The sequence below is a fragment of the Schistocerca cancellata genome, chromosome 9 (assembly GCF_023864275.1).
Source record: "Schistocerca cancellata isolate TAMUIC-IGC-003103 chromosome 9, iqSchCanc2.1, whole genome shotgun sequence".
Taxonomy (NCBI): Eukaryota; Metazoa; Arthropoda; class Insecta; order Orthoptera; family Acrididae; genus Schistocerca; species Schistocerca cancellata.
In genome coordinates this window covers 520,188,050-520,211,020 of record NC_064634.1, presented here as the reverse complement: position 1 = coordinate 520,211,020, position 22,971 = coordinate 520,188,050, and the positions used below count along the sequence as shown (strand labels likewise).

The following is a 22,971-nucleotide window of genomic DNA, read 5'->3' as shown; positions in this document are numbered from 1 at the left end:
TTATGAGGCTGAGCGACCAATACCATGATGAGAGCGGGAAACAGGCAGAAGTGTGTCCGTAGCCCGCTGGTACCGCCCGTGTTTCGGGTCAGAACGACTCAATCAGTCGTCAGTTCTAACCGTGGTAGGGGCCACCGTGTGTGAGCTTTTTTTTCTGATATATTTTATGGAGCTGCGAATTTCCAGAAAAAATTCTGTATCGAATTGGAAGAAAACCTTTACACATCAAATCCTCTTGGTAGTTCGACTCAGTAAGTTGTGTTAATGGTCAACGATCTTGGCTTTGTGACTGCCAAGCTGCTTCGCAATACCAGCGTCTCTGAAGAAATTCCAGTCGACCATCAGCGATACGAATTTCAATATCGTTCTTCACTTAAGACTCACATGCCAGGGTGATAAGTATGAAGGAAATGAACATCTTGATTACTATAGGGCCTCTATGCTAAATTTCCTCAGTAGCAATTAGGAACTCCCTGCAGACATTTGCTAACAGCGGCTCTAGCAACTTACTTTTTCTCTGGGTAGCTTCAAATATGGACAATTTTGTCGCCTTAAATCCAATTGAATATTTTAAATATCACTTGTGAACAGCGTTCACTTCTCCATTAATTAAGGTATAGACCTCAAAACAAGCAATTTGCCTGAGTAGCTATAGAGCAAGTAGACGTTAAGTTGAGCCACAATAAAGTCTGGAGTGGCCACATGTAGAAACTCTGTTACCAGTAACCTTCCTTATACTAGTTATTTATTTCTAGTGACGAAACAAACGCTATGAAGGCTCACAGGACACTTATTACATCTTTTACCTGAGCTTCTATATGTCGATAAAATTGGTTCTGAACTGGGAATGCAACTCAGACCGCCCTTAACGCGGAATTTGATCCCCTCGTGACAATACAGCTCGGCTACAGTTTGTTGTCCGTTCAAAACTCCAGATTCCTCAACATCTCCACATATTGCGCGTGAATGGGTTCGAATCCTGGCCCGGCACTAAAGATTTCAATATGTATTATCAAGCTCTAGCATGAGAACACCTATCCGCTGGTGGATAATAACTTAGATTTTTAATGTATTTTCATTCGTTGTCAACACTAACGATATTTGACGTTTTCGACTCCCAGTGAGACACACAACTATTTGCGAAATCACTGTAAGTTCAAGATGTTATTCCGAGCTGCTGGTGGAGAAAAATTCGGTAGCTGACCTCTCTTTGTGTGTAGTCAACAACGATATGTGTGGAGCTCTATTCCCAGTCATCACTGAACTCTTCGTCGTATTATTTCTAGTTCAAACATGCTCACATGTCGCTGCTGGTGCAACAAACCTATATTTAACGCTCGTTTTCTCTAGAATATAACAGGTATAGAATATAGGTGCCGGGTTGGAGTCCGGGGGAGGAAAAAATTAATGTTTCGTCTCTTCATTTCAGTTAAAACATCTAGCTACTGCCGAGAAAATCCGATATGTCACAGTTGATTGTGCTTCGATATCTATCTTCTTAGGTTCTGGGTTCGAATCCCTGTCCAACACAAAGCTTTGCCTCACGGCATTTCAAATAAGTTACTTGTTAAGAAGCAATATTTAACATCTCTCGTAGTTCGTTAACAGGGACAATATGTGCTGGGTAGGAATTCGCATCTGTTAAAAATGTTTGCGTTATGTAATTTAAAGTTGGTATTTGCTAACTGATACTGTCTAAAATCGAGGCATATCACTCTCTGTATGCCTAATTAGGAATGACTGTTAGTTTCCGTCAGTCACGAAATCTTTGCTTAGTCTGCATGACCTGAGTTTGAATCCCTATGCAGAAAGTGACGGTTCGTCGTGTCATTTGAAATTCATACATATTATAAACTAGCTGCTCATGAATAACTTAAATTTTTAATGTCATTTTGTGTTAAATAATAAGTGCGGTATGTTATTTTGAAGAGGAAATCATGAATACGACGAACTTACTACGTGAATTACCTATCTGACGTAATAATGAGAGTGGTAACATTTCAGGTATGTCATTCATTGTAATAAATGTGAGCTTACAAGCCTTAAGGACAGTCTTACCTGTGATAAGGTGTTCCCTGATATTTGTAGTATCGTAGTATTACTTTATCTTGAGTTATTGTGATACAGAGCAGTGTTTTCTAGTGGTGACTTGTTGGAACCATTTTCAATAGTCAAACGATTTTACCAAGGAGCGATTAAAGGACCTGCTAGACAGCTGTTTTATGTGGGTTACATTCGAACCAGGCGAAATGCAATTCAGGCCGTTCGGATACTTTTGAGCACGACTGTACATGTCTGGGGAGTTATGTGGCCAGCGGAAGTGTTTAAACTCAGAAGAGTGTTCCTGCAGACACTCTGTAGCAATGTGGGACGTGTGGGGTGTCGCATTGTCCTGCTGGAATTGCGCAATCCGCCAGAATGCACAATGGACATGAATGGATGCAGGTGATCAGGCAGGGTGCTTAGGGACGTGCAACCTGTCAGAGTCGTATCTAGACGTATCAGGGGTCCCATACCACTCCCACTGCACACACCAGAACCTCCATAAGCTTGAACAGTCTCATGCTGACATGCAGGGTCCATGGATTCATGAGATTGTCTATATCCCCATACACGTCCATCCGCTCGATACAATTTGAAACGAGACTCATCCGACCAGGCAACATGTTTCCAGTCATGAACAGTCGAATGTCTGTGGTGACGGGCGAAGGCGAGGCGTAAAGCTTTATGTCGTGCAGCCATCGAGGGTACAGTAGTGGGCCTTCAGCTCCGACACCCCATGTCGGTGATGTTTCGTTGAATGGTTCGCATGCTGAAATCTGTTGATGGCCCAGCATGAAATATGCAACAATTTGCGGAAGGATTGCACTTCTGTCACGTTGAACGATTCTCTTCAGTCGTCGTTGGTCTCGTTCTTGCAGGATCTTTTTCCGGACGTAGCTATCTAGGACGTCTGATGTTTTACCGGATTCCTGGTAACCACAGTACACTCGTGAAAAGGTCGTATGGGAAAATCCCCACTTCATCGCTACCACGGAGATGCTGTGGCCATCTCTTGTGCTCCGACTGTAACAGAACGGTCGAACTCATTTAAATCTCGATATCCAGCGATTGTATTAACAGTAACCGATCTAAGAAGTGCGCCAGACACTTGTTGTCTTATAAAGGCGTTGTCGACCGCAGCGCCGTATTCTGCCTGTTTACTTATCTCTGTATTTGAATACGCATGCCTTTACCAGTTTCTTTGGTGCTTCAATGTATTGTAGTGTCATAACGAAACTTGTAAGGATTACTGATGGTTATTCACGTTGTGAATACTTCATTAATCGACCTCCTCTCTTACACAGGAATCAGGAGCGGTTACCGAGCTGTAGGCTACGTCCTCTTGCCTCCTGCTGTCCTGTCAACGTATTCGGCAAGGTAAGATACCCGTGAGAAGTTTCTCTGTCTACCAGCCAGGAAGCGTCGGATACAGTGACCCACCTATCTCGAGTGGCTTCTACAGACTAATAGGGGATTATAGTAAAATCTACTTTTTTCGAAAAAGAGTCCGAAGTTCATAAAGGAGGAAGAGATTCCGATCAACAGCAATCGTTAGAATACTCCAGTCCGCAGCTCGTGGTCGTGCGGTAGCGTTCTCGCTTCCCACGCCCGGGTTCGATTCCCGGCGGGGTCAGGGATTTTCTGTGCCTCGTGATGACTGGGTGTTGTGTGATGTCCTTAGGTTAGTTAGGTTTAAGTAGTTCTAAGTTCTAGGGGACTGATGACGAAAGCTGTTACGTCCCATAGTGCTCAGAGCCATTTGAACCATTTTAGAATACTCCAGGATATGGAAATTATATTGATGCACTGCAGTCCAGAAACCTAATAGTTTCCGAGGAATCGGGTAATTGTAAATGCTGTTGAGAAGCAAAACCTTTCTGCTGACCAGGACTGTGGTCAGGTGTTTTAAAAGCCTTCGTTCGTGTAAGGGACAACTTCCTTGTGAAGGGGCTCTAATCGCATTCGTAGACTAGTCTGTACTCGACGGCCAGACAGTGGGAACTGTCTCCAAATATTTTATGTTGTTACGCTAAATTAAATAAATTTTACCATGAAACAGAATTTAAAAGAGGGCCAGGTATGGGCAGGACTTGCGCATTGTTTAGGCAGTTCATCCATTCGGAGTATCGAGTCTCCCGAGGGTCTTCGCTCGTTATCGACACTGATACTGCCGTGATATCAGTTCCCACGGATTCTAAGCCTTCCGAGGGTAACAAATAACAAAAAATATTTTCTCTTATGATATAATTGCAAATTAACGATCTCCGATTTTTCTGTTCGGTTGTATCATTAAAGATTCCATTTTGCCAAATTTCACGATTCTAGATCGACGGGGAGTTTTATAGGTTTTGATGAGTGAATTTGCGGGTATCGCAATATGTGACGTAAATGGCCGTATCGTTTGGCTGCGTTAACTTAGACGCTTACATTTATTACCCCGCCAAGTGACTGTAGACCTTAATATGTGACGTAAATTTCAACTCGAAACGTCTACACCTTTCTGAGAAAGAACGGATCTTAATAGACGGACGGACAGACAGAAACACAGTCAGATAACAAACGAGAAAAACAATTTTTTTAAGTGTTATGGAATTACAAATTTAAAACCAGATTTTTTCCTTTAGTCGTTATGTAGAACATCGATTCTTGCCAAATATCGTGCTTTGAGGTCAACGAGAAATACCCTGTCGGATTTGATGAGTGACTTTTTCAGTATCAAATTATATGATGTAAATAACCGTACATTTTGGTTCCATTGACTTACATCCTTCACTTTTTTACATTGCCCAGGGACCATAGACCTTAATATGTTACATACATTTCGAGCTGATACATCTAACTGTTCCTGCGCATAAGACTGTGCTGTAAAAGACTCGCACGACTTAAGCCAGAACACTGGCGAAGCGCGTGGCACCGGCACCAGGTAGGGAACAGAGGGGGTATCGAACGGCGGGGCTGCGCGAGAGCTCACAGGCGTGGCCGCCGTGGCTGCCAGTCAAGAACCAGCACTAAGTGACATACTACTACACCCACCCCACTTCTCTTTTCTGTAGAGACTGGGAAGACGAGATTAGCCTAATTACATAGCTCACAGATGCATTTTATGCGGCCATTCTTCGCGCTTCATACGAGAATGGAACAGAAAGAAACCCTGTTATGTAGTTCGATGGTAAGTACTCTCCACCGTGCACTCGATTTTTTTATCCCGCCTGGTAGGTGGCGCGGGGGCCTGTTCCTGTGAACTGCTTCTGCAAAGTAGGTGGAGAGTGAAGGACGCGAGTAGAAGCAGGAAAAGGTGAACTACTGTACTTCAGTACTGCGTGTAAATTTAAAGCACCTTTACTATAGGAAGAATGTGAATACATAGATTGTAACTTAACTTTGGCGCGTAGGTGCGAAGCTGTACATCAATCAAATCTAACATCGGCTAGAAGTTACAAAGGCTAAATCTGAACTGACTCGCCCACTATGAAATAGAAACAATGTTGCTCGGTCGTCTACTCGGAATCAAAATGGGCAGAATGTGGAGCGCCGCTCGTAGAGCTGCACAGCGCCGGCGCCGTCGGTGTCGGTGGCGCAGTGCCAACCTAACAACTTGTACCCGCACTGTGGCATCGTAGCTATCGACACCCCACTTGACACTGGTGATGCAGACGTCTTTCCTCCGGCTGTGGGGAGCTGCAGGTCAAATTCCACACGGTATGGCGAGATGACCGTGATTCCCCGTCCGTCATCAAGTGTCAGGTTTTCCGTAGTTTCCCTGTACTGCGTGAGGAAAATGGCGAAGTAGTTGCTTTTGAAAAGGACACCTCCCATTTCCTTTGGTATCCGTCCCAGACGGAGCTTCTGATCTGTCTAATGACCTCGTCGTCGAAGGGACGTTGCAAACTAATCTTCCCTCTTTCCCTCCCCACTGCAAACTGTCACCGCCTCACTCCTAAATTCTGGAAGGCACTGCCCAGTGTCTTGTACGGGTCGTGTACTGTCGAATAATCAACCGTGCTGCCTACGTTCCAGTGTGCTAGCTAGTTAGTTACACATTCCACGATTTCTTTGTCTAAACGGCGTAGAAGGAGTTAGTCTATAGGGTATGTATACATGATCAGTTCCGGTGGATGGCTACCTGGCCTAAATGCCACATTGCCGAAAGTTTAACGTTGTTGTTGTTGTTGTTGTTGTTGTGGTCTTCAGTCTGAAGACTCGTTTGATGCAGCTCTCCATGATACTCTATACTGTGCAAGCCTTTCAATCTCTGAATAACTGCTGCAACTTACATTCTTCGGAATCTGCTTGCTGTATTCACCTAGTGGTCTCCCACTACAATCTTTATCCCTCACGCTTCCCTCGTCCTAAATTGGTGATCCCATGATGCATCAGAGTGTATCCGATCCCTTCCTGTAGCCCGGTTGTGACACAAATTTGTTATCTTTTCTACTCAGTATCTCCTCGTTAGCTACGTGATCTATCCACCTAATCTTCAGCATCTTTTTGTAGCACCACATTTCTAAAGATTCGTTTCTCTTCATGTCTAAACTGTTTACCGTACATGTTTCACTTCCATCCATACCTCGGCTCCATACAAATACTTTCAGAGAAGGCTTCCTAACACTTCAATCTGCGAGAGGAAGTAAAGGAACTTTGGAGAAATGGAATATTTATTGTAATGATGGAAAAGAGAAACATGCATTATATTTCTACATGACCTCCCTGAACGTCAACACACTTTGTGCAACGTTTCACAATTTTTTTGACTCCGTCGGAAGAAAAGGTTTTTGGTTGAACTGGTAATCAATTTTGCACCTCATTATTGACTCCTGCATCGGCTGCAAATCATCTTCCTCGGAGCACTTCCTACAGTGCTCCAAACATATGGAAACCGCTTGAAGCCAAGCCTGGACCTTGTGGCGGATATTCCAGAAATTCGAATCCCAACTCCTTCCGTTTGGCAGAATGTGGCCGAGCGTTACAATGCTTCAGGACGACACCTTTTCGCAATTTTCCGCGACGTTTCGATCTGATTGCAGATTTCAGTTTAGTTCGCAACACATCGTAATAATTAAAAAATTAGAGAGATTCGAGCGCGCACGGAGGCTTTCAGACAGTCGTTCTTCCCGCGAACCATACGCGACTGGAACAGAAAAGGGAGGTAATGACAGTGGCACGTAAAGTGCCCTCCGCCACACACCGTTGGGTGGCTTGCGGAGTATAAATGTAGATGTAGATGTAGAATTCTCTGTTGTGTATTGGCAAGACAGCCAACCCACTAGGACAGGAAGCCGAAAGGCACTCGTTTTAGCTCACGCAGGCTGGCGTGAGGTCTGGAACAGGTCAAGTAATTGAGACTAGCAAATAAAGTACGTAGCTGCTGGAATACTTAACTTTAATCCATAATTGGTGAACATCGCTCTTGACGGTACATGTTTTACAGCATCAATAGTAACTGGTAATGGCACCTTGCTAAGTCGTAGCAAATGACGTAGCTGAAGGCTATGCTAACTATCGTCTCGGCAAATGAGAGCGTAATTTGTCAGTGAACCACCGCTAGCAAAATCGGCTGTACAACTGCGGCGAGTGCTAGGAAGTGTCTCTAGACCTGCCGTGTGGCGGCGCTCGGTCTGCAATCGCTGATAGTGGCGACACGCGGGTCCGGCGTATACTAACGGACCGCGGCTACCACCTAGCAAATGTGGTGTCTGGCAGTGACACCACATTCCTCCCCCGCAAATCGACAGACGGTTGTGGTATAAGGCTTCCGCCCGCCGTGGAGAGGACCCCATGTTGGCGTATGCGACGAGGTGGGGAGCCTAACAACAGGCGAGGCTGTGCCACCCGCACCCTGCCATTCAGACCGAGGGGAGCTAGGAAACGCCTGAAAACCTGCTTCAGGGTGCACGCCAACATGCGGTGTATGCGCCCGTACAGGAGGGACCGAAGGGTCGACCTCCATCGGGCCGGGACACCCGACGGGCGAAGACGACATGTGGTCCGGAGCGGGCAAGAGTTCCATGGCGGAGGACAACTGGTCACGGGAAGCGATCGGCGGCGCATGACCCAGGGAGGCGCCCGGCGTTTGCAGCGACGCGTCCACTGCATGCGTCGCCGGCGGGAGAAAAGGCGGCGGCGGCGGTGGCGCGTCGCCATGGCGCAAAATGGAAGGCAGCGTCTGTAACACCTGAGCCTGAGGCGAGCCAGTAGATGGGTCCCCAGGGCGCTGACCGGACTGCACCGTCTCTGAAAGCAGACGGGGAGCGGCAGATCCCGTGCGACGACAGAGGCGCAGCTGATTGAGATGCCGACGCACCTCACCAGAGGCCCCCAAAACCAGATACATCGCGTGGCCGAGGCAGCGAAGAATGCGCCCTTCGAGCCAACGCCGCGAACCTCGATAGTTGCGGTAGTAGACAAGATCGCCCGGGGCAAAAGCAGGTGTCTGCCGCTGCACAGGAACCTGATGCGGCGGATGTAGCAAAGGCATCAAGGTTCGATGAGGGCGACCGTGGAGCAACTCAGCCGGCGAGCGACCATCTCGGGGCTGAGGGCGATACGAGGACAAAAAGAGCAATAATCGTTCAGCGGCACCGTTTGACTGTGGCGAAAACGACGCGGACGTCAGATGTTGAATACCATTGGCCTTGCAGAATGACTGAAATTCTGCGGACATGAATTGTGGGCCATTGTCGGAAACAATAGTCTGTGGAAGACCTTCAATGCAAAAGGTAGCGGATAACGCTTCGATGGTGGCAGATGACGTCGTGGAAGACATCCGGACAACAAAAGGAAAATTACTGAATGAATCTACCACAACAAACCATCGAGCATTCCAGAATGGACCAGCCAAATCGCTGTGTAAGCGTTGCCAAGGGGAAGTGGCTTTAGGCCATGCAAAGAATTTCCGCGGTGGTGCTGATTGTTGTTCGGCACACACCACGCAAGAAGAGCACATAGTCGTAATCGCGGCATCGATTCCGAACCAAGTACAGTGCTGACAAGCAAGTTGTTTCGTTCTCACTATACCCCAATGCCCTTGGTGGAGAAGCCGTAAGACAGAGGACTGTAACGAACGTGGGACTACGACCCTGGACTGATCATTATCAGAACGCAACAGCAAAACACCACGTCGTACAAAAAGTCTCTCCTTGTGAGCAAAAAATCGGCGAACCAACGGATCCCCGATCCGTGACTTTGACAAGGGCCATTGAGTAGCAACGAAACGCAGAACGGTAGCAAGGACAGGGTCGGCAGCTGTGGATGTAGCTACACGACGAAAATCAATCAGAAACGAGTCGACCACGTCATCGGTTTCCGAATCAATGAACATGCAAGCAAGTTCGGAGGAATCGAATGCTCTATCCTCAGCAACGGGCAAACGGGACAATGCATCGGCGTTACCGTGCTTAGCAGTGGACCGATACAAGATATCGTAGCGGTACTGCGAGAGGAAAATAGACCAGCGAATGAATTTCTGCGCTGTACGTGGAGGTACATGCTTGGTCGGATGAAAAAGCGATGTCAAAGGTTTGTGGTCTGTGATGATGGTAAAGTGACGACCATACAAGAAATCATGAAACTTTCTAACACCAAATACGAGAGCCAATGCTTCTTTCTCGATCTGTGAATAATTTCTTTGCGCAGACGAGAGCAATTTGGACGCAAAGGCAATAGGGCGATCTTGCGAACCATCTTTGTGCGCAAGCACAGCACCGATCCCGAAATCCGATGCATCCACCATCAACAAAAGGGGCTTCCGGGGATCGAATGGCGTAAGGCAAGTATTGGAAAGCAACGCCGATTTCAACTGGCGAAAGGCGCGTTCGCATTCCGTCGTCCAGACGAACGGAACACCTTTACGGCGTAAGCGCTGAAGCGGAGCTGAAATGGAAGAGGCGTGGCGCACATAGCGATGATAATAATTAATTTTTCCGAGCACACTCTGTAGCTGCTTCAAATTCTGCGGCGAAGGCAAGTCTTGTATGGCACGGAGGTGCTCGGGACTCGGATGTATGCCTTGGGCATTGAGTACATGCCCCAGGTAGGGTAAGTCACAAGCAAAAAACACACATTTGTCCTTCCGCAAGCGAAGACCATTTTGTCGCAAGACCTGAAATAATGTTCTGAGATTGGCTAAATGTTCTTCCGTCTTTCCGGAGATCACAATATCGTCCAGATAGTTTGCTGCCGTAGGAACCGACGCACAAACAGTTTGTAGATATTGCTGAAACAATGCAGGGGCGAATGCACACCCGAATGGCAGTCGTTTGAATCGATACAAACCAAGATGCGTGTTAACCAGTAAAACGCACTGGGATTCGTCGTCCACCGGTATTTGCAAGTACGCATCTGCTAGGTCCAACTTCGAAAAATATTTACCCGGGCACAGTTTGTCAAAAAGATCTTCCGGGCGGGGTAAAGGAAAAGTTGCAGTCACTAGTTGTGGATTCACTGTTGCCTTGAAGTCCACACAAAGTCTCAATTTTCCGGAAGGTTTTTGCAAAATTACTAAGGGTGATGCCCAGAGAGAAGCCTGCACACGTTCAATTACACCTTGGGATTCCAAATCGTGTAATGTTCTTGCGACCTCATCACGCAATGCGTGAGGAACGTTGCGCGTTTACTTTCAGTTCCAAATGTGCTTTATAGTTCTTAGCGCAACTGAGGCCCGGTGCAAAAATGTCTGCAAATTCTTCACATAGACGAGAAACATTGTCTGAAGGCACAATCTGGTTCACTGATAGGACCTGATTTACTATAGACAAGTTAAACAACTGAAATAAATCGAAACCAAACAATTTCACTGCAGAAGAAGAACGAAGGACGTAAAATGACACAAGTTTGGTTTGTCCTTTGTATGTTGCAAGAAGGCCGCACTGTCCTAACACAGGGATCGCTTGTCCTGAATAACTACTTAACTTAACATTTGCGGCACGCAATGGAGGTGTGCCCAGCTGTTTGTACATGTCGTGATTGATCAGTGAAACTGCAGCTCCGGTATCGAGCTGGACCGGCATAACTTTGCCGTTAATGTCCAAATCTACAAAAAGTTTATTGTCCTGCTGACAACAAGAGCGACTGTCTCGTGCAACGTGAACTGACACTGGTACCGAATCACTTGCGACTTGACGGGATTTCCTGCGATGTCGACGCACACTATTTGTGGGACGAACACAGTCGCTGTTAGAGAGAGTAGCACTGGGCGGAGTGGCATGAACTATATGAATTTCCATAGGCGAAGTTTCACGAGCCTGAGTATCCTTAGTTCGATTTCGGCTCGAAGCAAAGGGCCTGGAATGGTTGGGAGTGTCCGATCTGAGCTTTTTCTGGCAAACACTCTGAACATGGCCTTTTTTGTTACAGAAAAAGCAAATAGCCTGACGTGATGGGCAATTCTCATGCGAATGTCTAGTAGCACACTGCAGGCATGATTTCACTGCATTTGCTTGCTGGCGCGGTACACGTGGCTGAGAGCCAGGCGGCTTTGGCGCGGCTGGGCGCGAGGACTGTTTACTGTTCCGTGCAGCTCACCCGGCGGGCCGGTTAACCTGACACACGGGTGGCGAAGTTTCAAATGATTCCTGAGCAAAGTCAAGTGTGTCCTGCCGATCCAATATGTCCATCACTTGTTGAAGGGAGGGATTGACTAGTTTCAAAATCTGTTGCCTTATACGAACATCAGAAATGTTCTGTGCAATTGCATCACGTGCCATAGTATCTGAATAAGTGAGTCCACATTGACACTCAAAAGCACAATCCCTAGTAAGGCCTTGCAAGGTTGCAACCCACTCTCTATTAGTCTGACCTGCCGTACGTTTTGTACGAAAGAAGGTATACCTTTTTGCAACGACATTGACTGATTCTTTGAAATAAGTATCTAATGCAGACAAAATTTCGTCGTAGGACAGAGTTGCTACGTCGCGTCGGGGAAACAATTTGACTATCACACGGTACGTGGACACTCCGACACACGATAATAAGAAAGGCTGCCGCTCGTTACCTTGAATTCTGTAGGCGGCGACATGGAATCCAAATTGGCTTGACCACTCCGTCCAGCTTTCCAGTGCAGCATCAAAAGGACGAAAAGGTGGTGCAACTGCGTGTTGTGGCTGCGTGAGTGATGGAGCGGCGGCCGCCGCATCGTTTTGCATTGCACGTTGACCCAGGACGAGCTGTCCAAGGGCATTCAGTAAGGCCTGCGTCTGCTGAATCTGTAAGTGATAAAATTCGGACAGTACATCTGGAGATTGTGGCGAAGCCATTACACAAGTAAATCAGGGCAGTATAGTTACGTACGCGAATTGGCCTCGTCGCCAAAATTGTTGTGGTTTGGCAAGACAGCCAATCCACTATGACAGGAAGCCGAGAGGCACGCGTTTTAGCTCACGCAGGCTGGCGTGAGATCTGGAACAGGTCAAGTAATTGAGACTAGCAAATAAAGTACGTAGCTGCTGGAATACTTAACTTTAATCCATAATTGGTGAACATCGCTCTTGACGGTACATGTTTTACAGCATCAATAGTAACTGGTAATGGCGCCTTGCTAGGTCGTAGCAAATGACGTAGCTGAAGGCTATGCTAACTATCGTCTCGGCAAATGAGAGCGTAATTTGTTAGTGAACCATCGCTAGCAAAGTCGGCTGTACAACTGGGGCGAGTGCTAGGCAGTGTCTCTAGACCTGCCGTGTGGCGGCGCTCGGTCTGCAATCACTGATAGTGGCGACACGCGGGTCCGGCGTATACTAACGGATCGCGGCCGATTTAAAGGCTACCACCTAGCAAGTATGGTGTCTGGCGGTGACACCACATTCTCACTGTTCACATTTTCGCCTCTTTGGATGAAATGAACGCCTACCACACCTTCCATGTCCCACAATGCTAGCTTAATCTTACCAGCAGATGCTTCACGTTCAAATTTCTTCATTTCTGGTGATGGGTATTTCCAAATCGTGTTCGCAGCCTCGTGAACCTTTGTGGTTCGTGATGATGCACCCCATGTTTCGTCTACAATAACGATTTGCTGAAAAAAAAGTATGTTCTCAGTTGTGGACGTCGATGGGCTACCCGATGTTTCCTCGTCACTTCGTGTTCTTCCCTGTTTGAAGCGCGCTATCCGTTCGTACATCTTGCTTCGCGACAAACGGCTGTCACCATACCGCGCTTGCATTTGACGAATAATTTTCGCAACTGTAACACCATCCGCAAACAAAAGGCGAATCGCTGTCCTCATTTCCTCCTTGGTGCAGATCGACGATGGAGCTGCCATGTTTCACGGTCTGCAACAATACAACGACTCGCGCGGGAATAACCTTTCTTGGCATTTCCAGTCTACATCTTATACCCTCCCTACTTCGGCTGTCAATAGTTATTCTCTGCCCAAATAATAAAACTTGTCAACTACTTTATCTGTCTCGTTTCCTAATCTAATTCCCTCAGCATCACCTGGTTTAATTCTTCTCCATTCTATTACCGTTGCTTTGGTTTTGTTGATATTCATCTCATATCCTCCTTCCAAACACTGTCCATTCCGTTAATTGTTCTTCCAGTTCCTTTTCTGTCTCTGACAGAATAAAAATGTCTTCAGCAAATCTCAAAGATCGTATTCCTTCTCCCTGAATTTTAATTCCTACTCCAAATTTTTCTTTCGTTTCCTTTACTGCTTGCTCAATGTACAGATTGAGTAACATTAGCAATAGGCTACAACCTTGTATGAACCACTGCTTCCTTCTCATACCCCTCGACTCTTACAACTGTCCTCTGGTTACTATACAAGTTGTAAATTGCCTTTCGGTCCCTGTGTTTTACCCTGCTACCTTCTGAATTTCAAGGATAGTGTTCCAGTCGACATCGTCGAAAGCTTTCCCTTAGTCTACAAATGCTGTAAACGTAGGTTTGTCTCCCCTTAACCTATCTGAAGAGCAGTTGAACAGAATGGACAGTGTCTTGAAAGGAGGGTATAAGATGAACATCAACAAAAGCAAAACGAGGATAATGGAATGTAGTCGTTTCTGAAGAAGATAAAATTTGTTAACATGGAGTATAGATTTAAATGTCAGGAAGTCGTTTCTGAAAGTATTTGTATGGAGTGTAGCCATGTATGGAAGTGAAACGTGGACGATAAATAGTTTAGACAAGAAGAGAATAGAAGCTTTCGAAATGTGGTGCTACAGAAGAATGCTGAAGATTAGATGGGTAGATCACATAACTAATGAGGAGGTACTGAATAAAATTGGGGAAAAGAGGAGCTTGTGGCACAACTTGACTAGATGAAGGGATCGGTTGGTTGGACATGTTCTGAGACATCGAGGGATCACCAATTTAGTACTGGAGGACAGCGCGGAGGGTAAAAATCGTAGAGGGAGACCAAGAGATGAATACACTAAGCAGATTCAGAATGATGTAGGCTGCAGTAGGTACTGGGAGATGAAGAAGCTTTCACAGGATAGAGTAGCATGGAGAGCTGCATCAAGCCAGTCTCAGGACTGAAGACCACAACAACAACAACCTAAGTCGTAGGATCAGTGTTTCTACATTTCTCTGGAATCCAAACTGGTCGGCTTCTACCAGTTTTTCCATTCATCTATTAGAATCCATGTTACAGCCATAACTTATTAAACTTGTCAGTTCGATAATATTCATACGTGTTGGTACTTGCTTTCTGAATTATCACATCCTTCTTGAAGACTGAGGGTATTTCGTCTGTCGCATATAGCTTTCACAACAGGTGAAAGAGTTTTGTGATGGCTAGTCGTCCCTTAGGTCTTTCAGGCTGTCAGATTCTTCTCGCATTAATCATATTCCCCATTTCATTTTCATCTTCGTCCTCCTCCGTGTCCATGACACCGCCCTCGAGCAAATCCCCTCGTATAAACACTCTATTTGCTCCTTCCACCTTTCAGCTTTCCGTTCTTTGCGCAGGACTAGTTTTCCATCTGAGCTCTTGATATTCATATTGGTGGTTTCTTTTCTCCAAAGGTCTCTGTAATTTTCCTGTAGGGAGCATATATCTTAGCCCCTAGTGATATATGCTTCTACTTCCTTACATTTGTCTTCTAGCCATTCCTGTTTAGCCATTTTACACTTGAAACTTCCTGGCAGATTAAAACTGTGTGCTCGACCGAGACTCGAACTCGGGACCTTTGCCTTTCGCGGGCAAGTGCTCTACCATCTGAGCTTCTGTAAAGTTTGGAAGGTAGGAGACGAGATACTGGCAGAAGTAAAGCTGTGAGGACGGGGCGTGAGTCGTGCTTCGGTAGCTCAGATGGTAGAGTGAAAATCTCATTCTGCATGTCTGACTTGGCTACGGTATTGCGTTCACTATGCCATTCGTAGTAGTTTATCCGCGTTCCGATTTTGTTATTCATTAGTAAACCTACTCATGCATTACCCTTGTTTGATTTTGTATTTATAACGCGGTATTCACCCGAACCCAAGTCCCGTTCCTTGTGCCAGCAAACTTCACTAATTTCCTCTTTATCTAAGACCAGCCTATCCATTTCCCTTTTTAAATTTTCTAACCTACCTGCCCGATTAAGGGATCTGACATTCCGCGCTTCAGTCCGCAGAACGCCAGTTTCGTTTCTCCTGATGACGAAATCGTCCTGAGTGCCACAGGCCGGCGATCCGAACGGGGGACTATTTTGCCTCCGGAATATTTTACCCAAGAGGACGCCATCATCACTTCAACTAACAGTAGAACGGCATGCCCTCGGGAAAAGTTACGGCTTCAGTTTTCCCCTTGCTTTCAGCCGTTCGCAGTATCAGCACAGCAAACCTTTTTGGCTATGTTACAAGGCTAGATCAGTCAACCATCCAGACTGTTGGCCCTGCAACTACTGAAGAGGCTGCTGCCCCTCTTCAGGAACGGCCTCTCAACAGATACCCCTCGTCGTGGCTGCACGCTATCTGCATCGCTGAGGCACGCAAACCAACCCACCGACGCCGAGGTCCGTGGTTCGTGGATGGTGGAATTTAACTTAAGTGAACATGTTAATGCAGCTACACTTAAAAGTAGTTTTTATTCGTGTCGCCAATTTTTAAATAAAAATTCGTGTATGGAATAAAAGCAGTTACTCAAAAGAAATTATTTTGGGTTAGATGCATTTTATGTCGTGCTTTGCTACGTGTCACATGTGTTATATTATTGGTCAAATGATCAAAAGAAGTTTTTGATGCATACTGAATGCGTGTCTGAGCTGCTGAGAGCTTTGATAATGAATACTTGTGGTCAGTTTTTCTTCTAGTGATGTAAGTGTTCTTTTCTAATTACATGGATTATTTATGAGGAGTTTCATTAGCGAGTATGATATGTTGTGAAGGTGCAAGAAAAACGTCTAACTCTATGAAGCCTGTATCACGATCACAGGTGAACACCATATATTATTCTTACTACTCGCCATTTTGCAGTCAGTACTTACTTTCTAAGTGATAAGTTAGCCCAGGCAGTATTGAGTGGAAATATGCAAAATATGTGAAGAAGTTGTTTCGTTTGTTTCCAACATTAGCAGTTATGCGAAGAGCAAAAGTAGCCGAACTTATTAGTCTGAGCAGTTCAGTAGTATGTTGCTTCCAGTTAAAGATTTTTCAGTGTGTACACCTAAAAATATGTAACGTGCTACTCTAGTGATTGACTCCCGTTCACATGCTTCATGCTTAGTAGTTCTAAGTTCTAGGGGACTCATGACCACAGCAGTTAAGTCCCTTAGTGCTCATAGCCATTTGAAACACTAATATTGTCTGTCAAAATTACCAGTTCTGCTCCGTGATTATTAAGTGGTAGGTCATTCACATATAGGGACTTAATTTTGAACCCTACGGAACATCGTTCTCGGTGTATCCCAATCACTAAATTACGTCCTCCCAACATTATCTGAATCATTTAGCGCAACTTATTGCATTCTGTTTATTAAGTGTTATTGAAACCAGTTGTTTGGAAATCAACCATTTCCATTACGTCTAAGTTTTTCTAAGAGAGTAACATGATCTAAGCAAACAAACGCCTCGGATAGCTCACAAAAAATACCGGCTTGCGGTGTTTTATTATTTAAGGCTTGTCACATTTCACGAGTGAATGTACAAAGAGTGCGGGGCGTAGAATTCTAATAGTCATTTCCGGTTATCTAGGCGAGCGTTTTTACAGTTTCGTCAGCATGTCCGCGCTCGCTACAGAGGCCTTATATCAGGCCGGAGTTCAAAGGACGAAGAGTAACTGAAGGGAATCCAGTTCGTTTGTTCCAGAGAAAACACAGTGATGACGTTTTTGTGTTACCTTTGACCTGTTGCGTTTGAGCTGCATTCATGTTTTGTCTCTGTGGAGACACCTGGGGAGAGTGCTAGGAGCCAGCTGCAGCGCACAAGTCGGCCTACAGAATTCTGCTGACGAGGAGAGGGCGGCAGGTGCCGTGACTTGGCTCAGTGCAAAAGGAGACACTAGTCTCGGCTTATCCGTAGATACTCGGTCGTTTCTGACAAAATGACGATCCAAGTCTTAGAGGGGCTTAACGTGACTTTGATTGGTTGGTTGGTCGATTTGGGGAAGAGACCAAACTCTGAGGTCATCGGTCTCATCGGATTAGGGAAGGATGGGGAAGGAAGTCGGCCGTGCCCTTTCAAAGGAACCATCCCGGAATTTGCCCGGAGCGATTTAGGGAAATCACGCAAAATCTAAATCAGGATGCCCGGACGCGGGATTGAACCGTCGTCCTTCGAGCGAGGAAGTATTTCAACCGAAGCGGTGGCACAGTGTCTGGCGTACCGGCTTCGTAGCTCTGCGCCCCGTGTTCGAAACGCGATTTTTATTTTTGTTTTTCATTTATCTACCCGTGTCTGTAGAAGATTATTGCACGAATGTTTCCATTGTATGTTGAAGTAACGTTGTCCTTACTCATCTACCGATTGTATGTCCGGTAAATGAATTTAAAAAAATTACAAAATTATTTGAAATTGTTTTCGGTGAAATTCTAGTACACTGGTGTCCAAAAGTAAAGTAACAAACGGAAATTGCGGAAGGTTACTTTTGTTTTGCCACAAAATAGTATCAACAAGTGATAGCAAAGTAGAAACAACGAAAAGAATACAGAATGTAAACAAGTGCAACATGCAGAACAGTAGACGAAAATGTTCTTTGTTTTTTTTAAAACTTAACATGTTTGCATACGCTTTCCGACAACTGGTTAATGTGCCTACTGTGGGTGTGACCACCTCTGGCAGCAGTAGAGGCCTGCCAACGACGGAGCATGCTGTGGATAACGTCACCAATGTCGTGTTGAGGCAACAACGGCCATTCTTCCTGGAAGAGTGCTCCCGAGTCTCGGAGAGCGGTTGGTGGATGCTGACGTGATTCGAGCCATCCCAGATTAAAACTGGGAGAGCGAACAGGCCACGCCGTACGTACAGTATCTACCTTCTGTTTCCGAGAAAACATCAACCACTCGTACTCTATGAGGTCGAGCATTACCGTCCACAGTGCAAAGTCTGGGCCCACAGCACCTCGCAACGACCGCACATGAGGTCCCGAGATCTCGTCACAATACTTGACAGCAGTGTAACCCGTACAGTTTCGTGAAGAGGGGTTCGAGTGGACAACATCATCCCTGCCCACACCGTCAGCGACCCTCCTCAGAATCAGCCTCCTTCTAAAGTCTTCGGGTCTCGATTCCCTCCATCGAGAAGCACTCTCCAGACCAAATCGAGACTCCTCTGTGAAAAGAACATTGCCACACTAATTGACTGCACTGGTTGGCGACTCCACTCTAGACGTTCCCCTCTGTGAAGATACGTCAGAGGCAGCTCTCCGACGATAAAGGCCACTCCGTCGAAGCCTTCTCTACACCGTTTGCGTCGATACAACGCGTCCAGTGGATGTACGAGGTCAGATGCCAGTTCCTGCGCAGTACTGAGGCGGTACCGTCGTGCCCTTACAGCCAAATAACGGTCCTCTTTTTCTGATGTCACACGCGGTCGGACCGGCCCTGGTTTTCGTGATACAGTTTCGTCCATCGTGCCACACGAGTTTGGGACTGTCCTGCTTTCAATCTTCGTAAGGCTCTCCACCGCAGAGAGTCTGGTAGGCTTCTTCTCTGTGCCATACTGCAGTGTCTGCCACTGTGGGATGTGGGTCTACCCGGCAACCACTGCTCCGTTTGAAACGTGCCCTGACGTCATCGTTGGCACGGTTTTCCGTTGACCGAGATGCCATCTTCTGTGCTGAACACGATCTTACGGTCATTCGTTCACGATTTGTATGATTATATCATGAATTATACTCAGGACCGAGAAATAGCTGTTTATTGCTTTAATTTTGGGTACCATTGTAGGTTACCTTGATTCGTAATCAGTTACAAGAGCTAGTTTTCGGTAAAGTGGTCCTTTATGCGTGATTTTCTGCGTAATTATTGCCAACGCGTGAAATCTTCAGCAGTGCTAACGAAGTTTCTTTCGTCGCGCGATGCTCGTGGTCTTCGTAATTTCTCTTTCAAATGTTTCTGCGGTCGGTGTAATTATAAGGGAATGCACCAAATCTTCGTGGAGAATAAACATAAGAATAAAATATAATAATTACTATAAGAATTTATATAAGAATGAGGTATAAGAGTATGAGAATTTAAAAATATTGTAACTGCTGTGTCGGCTACTGTCGGAGTGAGCACAAACACAAACGAGGAAGGAGAGAAGCCGCGATGGCCGGTGGCAGAATCCAAAATCAGTAGAGCACTTTATTCCTAAAAAGGGAAGAAACACAACTTATCCTTATGAAGCGGCTTCCTGTGTCTCCTGCATACAGTTATACTGGCACATTATTACTACTCGCTGAACGCAGGCTAAGTGTCGTCTTGCTCTTACTCAGTCCCGATATGCCCCAAGTCTGCGACCGACCAGCGGTGGGCGGCTGGCCAAGGCAGCGCTGGCGGCCGGCGCCGCAGTCGTGGGCGCGTGGCGCTCGCCGCTCTTGCCATTGGCGCGCACGTCACAGGCTTCTTGTCGTTTGCGCTGGTCGCTGTGCTGTCCATACTTCAGGACTTCACAGTAACCCGTGAAAATACCATACACATTATGTTATATAATACACTACTGGCCATTAAAATTGCTACACCACGAAGATGACGTGCTACAGAAGCGAAATGTAACCGACAGAAACAATATGCTGTGATATGCAAATGATTAACTTTCCAGACCATTCACACGTGCTGACATGAGGGATGTTTTCAACCGATTTCTCATACACAAACAACAGTTGACCGGCGTTGCCTCGTGAAACGTTGTTGTGATATGCCTCGTGTAAGGAGGAGAAATGCCTACCATCACGTTTCCGACTTTGATAAAGGTCGTATTGAAGCCTATCGCGATTGCGCCGTGCTGGATCGTATCACTAGCAGTCGAGATGACAGGCATCTTATCCGCATGGCTGTAACGGATCGGTCAGCCACGTCTCGATCCCTGAGTCAACAGGTGGAGACGTTTGCAAGACAACAACCATCTGCACGAACAGTTCGACGACGTTTGCAGCAGCGTGGACTATCAGCTCGGAGACCGTGGGCCGGCCGGAGCGGCCGAGCGGTTCTAGGCGCTACAGTCTGGAACCGTGCGATCGCTACACTCTCAGGTTCGAATCCTGCCTCGGGCATGGATGTGTGTGATGTCCTTGGGTTAGTTAGGTTTAAGTAGTTCTAAGTTCTAGGGGGCTAATAACCTTAGGAGTTAAGTCCCATAGTGCTCAGAACCATTTGATTTGCAGACTATGGCTGCGTTTACCCTTGACGCTCCATCACAGACAGGAACGCCTGCGATGGTGTACTCAATGACGAACCTGGGTGCACGAATGGCAAAACGTCATTTTTTCGGATGAATCCAGGTTCTGTTTACAGCATCATGATGGTCGCATCCGTGTTTGGCAACATCGCGGTGAACGCACATTGGAAGCGTGTATTCGTCATCGCCATACTGGCGTATCACCCGGCGTGATGGTATGGGGTGCCACTGGTTACATGTCTCTGTTACCTCTTATTCGAATTGACGGCACTTTGAACAGTGGACGTTACATTTCAGATGTGTTACGACCCGTGGCTCTACCCTTCATTCGATCCCTGCGAAACCCTACATTTCAGCAGGATAATGCACGACCACATGTTGGAGGTCCTGTAGGGGCCTTCCTGGATACAGAAAATGTTCGACTGTTGCCCTGGCCAGCACATTCTGCAGATCTCTCACCAACTGAAAACGTCTGGTCAATGGTGGCCGAGCAACTGGTTCGTCACAATACGCCAGTCACTACTCTTGATGAACTGTGGTACCGTGTTGAAGCCGCATGGGCAGCTGTACCTGCACACGCCATCCAAGCTCTGTTTGACTCAATGCCCAGGCGTATCAAGGCCGTTATTACGGCCAGAGGTGGTTGTTCTGGGTACTGATTTCTCAGGATCTATGCAAGCAAATTTCGTGTAATCACATGTCAGTTCTAGTATAATATATTTGTCCAATGAATACCCGTTTATCATCTGCATTTCTTCTTGGTGTAGCAATTTTAATGGCCAGTAGCGTAACTATCTGACACTTGCTGTGATACAGAGATGTAATTTTACAATCAATATAACGTCCTTGTATCTCCTACCTTGTAAGAAGCTTGCTACGGAGTTGGGTAGGTAAATGAAAACTAAAATAAAATAAACAAAAACCATAAACGGGATTCGAACACGGGACGCGAAACAGATAAGCCGCAACGCTAAGCACTGTGCCACAATTTCTGCTGAGGTTATCGCGACTTGAGACACACATAAGACATTGAAAACTCTGGCCGTCGCTTTCTCAGAAACAACTGCGTGGTTACGGATAAGCCGAGACACGTCTTCCCTCATCTTCACTCCTGTCTCACCGAGCGATTTATCTTCTGGGAAATCGGGTTATGGCAGTTGCTGTGTTCTTCTCGTGAGAGTAGCCAGGAAGCCACAGGGCTCTAATTAGTGACTCTGGAGTTGTGAGAAGCTTAACCATGTCTCGCGCTGAAAGCAACACTGGCGACTGTTTTTAATGCAGATGGTTGCGTTACAGATTTTCGTTGCATGTGACTTACATGAAACGTAGGTTTCGAGTGTTTGTTTTCATAAAATTCGTCCAACAGATGTAAATGCATTCCCACTGCATTTTTATTGTTGCACACGTAAATTGTTCTCACTGAACACTTAAGATTTGTCACTGAGAAGATTTCTACCACGCACCACATGTTTTGATACATACAAAGAGCTTACAAACGTATGAGTATCACAGATGCTATGATATATCGTAACATTTGACGATGATGTCCTATGTTTGGAAAGGATCATATATTCATTTACACAACTGTAATGCTTTTTACACTAGTACAGAGACATTGAATTTTTGAGTTGATATTGCTAAATTAATTATAAATTTTATATATATATATATATATATATATATATATATATATATATAGGTAAAATAGTATATTATTTAATTACATTTAGTATTATGAGAATTACAGTAACATATAAATTTGTTACTTGATCTGCAGATAGGTGTACTAATATTATTTGCTTTGGAGGCTGGAAAGTAATTTTTGGAAATTTTTCAGGAAATGGGTGTTAGCTAACTCTGTTTGTTCGTTAAGGATATAGTCTGTGGTGCTGTTTTTGTGTGTGTGTATTTCTAATTCTTCTAGTATATTCATAGTGGCTCCTTTTTCTGCTAGATTCAAAATTTTTATGTTGTTCTAAATGTTTCCCACTGAATGGTTTTCTTCAGTAATAAGGGCTGCAAATGCTGATTTGTTCAAGTTATCAAGTCTGAGAGCATCAATATGTTCTTTGTATCTAATTTCAAAACTTCTGCCTCTCTGTCCAATGTAGAATTTTGGGCATGTATCACATTTGAGTTTGTATATTCCTGATTTTCAGTAGGGACTCTTGGAGGTATTTACATAATGGATTA

The 22,971-nt window shown here is 45.6% G+C and overlaps 1 protein-coding gene across 2 annotated transcripts in view; it reads left to right on the top strand.

The window, feature by feature from the left end:
- LOC126100838 (F-box/LRR-repeat protein 3-like) overlaps nucleotides 1–22,971 on the top strand; it is a 310,744-nt gene that overhangs the window by 77,962 nt on the left and 209,811 nt on the right. The window contains exon 2 of one of the 2 annotated variants that reach the window (XM_049911490.1): nucleotides 3,348–3,420. The exons of the other annotated variant lie outside the window; for it this stretch is intronic. The gene's annotated coding sequence lies outside the window, so the exon portion shown is untranslated. The remainder of the gene's footprint in view (nucleotides 1–3,347; nucleotides 3,421–22,971) is intronic. 2 annotated transcript variants of the gene reach the window in all.